Source organism: Chiloscyllium plagiosum, unplaced genomic scaffold (assembly GCF_037043375.1).
Source record: "Chiloscyllium plagiosum isolate Xiang-an unplaced genomic scaffold, Cpla_swu_hap1 HiC_scaffold_37, whole genome shotgun sequence".
Taxonomy (NCBI): domain Eukaryota; kingdom Metazoa; phylum Chordata; class Chondrichthyes; order Orectolobiformes; family Hemiscylliidae; genus Chiloscyllium; species Chiloscyllium plagiosum.
In genome coordinates, this window is record NW_028270175.1 from 11,517,530 (window position 1) to 11,520,224 (window position 2,695).

The following is a 2,695-nucleotide window of genomic DNA, read 5'->3' on the forward strand; positions in this document are numbered from 1 at the left end:
TTACCCATCCGGATAATTTGAGGTAAGACTCGGCACTTTTCAAGACCAAAATTAATGACCTTAAGTCCATTCATGAGTTTGGATGATATACAGTGAGGAATTATTCAGGTGGCCATTATCTCACTGTATGGCTGTGATGTATCCTATTTCAGCATTAAGAATGCATGGTCTACAAATGTTTCAGGCTTTGCAGATGAGGCCAAACTTGTAGCAGTTGAAACTGCTAATATCCTAATGCATATATTGAAACCAGTGATGATAGGCATGTAGACTGTAGTAGATAACCCCCCAAATCAATTTCTCAATTAGGATTTCAAAAAGGAAGTCCATTTGACAGCTCCATTTCAAATGTGAATTTGAGTGCAGGATGGAATCCATTGAAACCTGGAAGGAAACTCCTATATGCAGTTGTGGATTCAAATACAGCAAATGTACTGTGAACATATTGGATATATGCAGTAGAAAGGTTAGATATCATTTCATCAAACACACATCAAGAAACCTAAAAAAGGTATTATTGAAAGCTGGTTCTAGCAGGATCCCATAGCACAACTTCTTGCACAGTGGCTCAGTGGTTAGCACTGCTGCCTCACAGCACCAAGGACCCGGGTTCAATTGTCACCTCAGGCAACTGTCTGTGTGGAGTTTGCATGTTCTCCCCATGTCTGTGTGGATTTCTTCCGGTTTCCTCCCACAGTCCAAAGGTGTACAGGTTAGGTGAATTGGCTATGCTAAATTGCCTGTAGAACTAGGTGCATTAGTCAGGGGTAAATGCAGGGGAATGGGTCTGTGTGGGTTGCTCTTCGGAGGGTCGGTGTGGACTTGTTGGGCCAAAGGGCCTACTTTCACACTGTAGGTAATCTAATCTAAATCGGGAATAGATGGTGTCATTAAAACTGACCTCAACTACGAGTTGCTAAGTTCACTGAATACTAATTCATACAATGGTGGCAAGTCGAGATCACATAATATAATGCTACAGTGCATACATCTACGGCTTCCTTGAATGGCATATTGGTGGACAGGCTGTCAATGCCAAATGAGCACATATGCATATTGATGGCAATGTGTTGCCTGTCCTGTATGATCTTTGTAAAGATAAAGGAATTTTCATCATCTAATATGGAAACCTTGCTCAAAATGGTTTGTTCCAATTTGCCCAACCATGTGCCCAGTATACATTGTGCAGAATCAGTCATAAAGATGAATTTAGAACATAGAACATGGAACATTACAGCGCAGTACAGGCCCTTCGGCCTTCGATGTTGCACTGACCTGTGGAATTAATCTGAAGCCCATTTATCCTACACTATTCCATTTTCATCCATATGTCTATCCAATGACTATTTAAATGCCCTTAAGTGAGTCTACTACTGTTGCAGGCAGTGTATTCCACTCCCAATACTACTCGGAGTAAAGGAATTGCCTCTGACGTCTGTCCTATATCTATCACCCCTCAATTTAAAGCTATGTCCAGTTGTGCTAGCCATCGCCATCCGAGGAAAAAGGCTCTCACTGTCCACCCTATCTAACCCTCTGATTATCTTATACGTCTCTATTAAGTCATCTCTCAATCTTCTCTCTAAAGAAAACAGCCTTAAGTCCCTCAGCCTTTCCTCATAAGGCCTTCTCTCCATACCAGGCAACATCCTAATAAATCTCCCCTGAACCCTTTCCAAAGCTTCTACCATCCTTCCTATAATACAGTGACCAGAACTGTATGCAACACTCCAAGTGCGGCCACAGCAGAGTTTTGCACAGCTGTAACATGACCTTGTGGCTCCGAAACTCAATCCCTCTACCCATAAAAGCTAACACACCGTATTCCTTCTTAACAACCCTATCAACCTGGGTGGCAACTTTCAGGGATCTATATACATGGACACTGAGATCTCGCTGCTCATCTACACTACCAAGAATCTTACCATCTCTATTCCTGTTGCTCCTTCCAAAATGAATCACTTCACACTTTTCTTTTCTGCATTAAACTCCATTTGCCACCTCTCCGCCCACCTCTGCATCTTATCTATGTCCCTCTGTAACCTGCAACATCCTTCAGTACTGTCCACAACTCCACCGACCTTAGTGTCATCTGCAAATTTACTAACCCATCTTTCTACGTCCTCATCTAGGTCATTTATAAAAATGACAAACAACAGTGGCCCCAAAACAGATCCTTGCAGTACCCCACTAGTAACTGAACTCCAGGATGAACATTTCCCATCGACCACTGCCCTCTGTCTTCTTTCAGTCAGCCAAATTCTGATCCAAACCGCTAAATCACCCTCAATCCCATGCCTCTGTATTTTGTGCAAAAGCTTACCGTGGGGAGCCTTATCAAATGCCTTACTGAAATCCATATACACCACATCAACCACTTTACCCTCACCCACCTGTTTGATCACCATCTCAAAGAATTCAATAAGGTTTGTGAGGCATGACCTACCCTTCACAAAACTATGTTGACTATCTCTAATCAACTTATTCCTCTCTAGATGATTATAAATACTATCTCATATAACCTTTTCCAATACTTTACTCACAACCAAAGTAAGGCTCACTGTTGTATAATTATCAGGGTTGTTTCTACTCCCCTTCTTGAACAAGGGGACATTTGCTATCTTCCAGTTTTCTGGCACAGTTTCTGTAGACAATGACAACATAAAGATCTCCTCCCTAGCTTCCCAGAGAATCC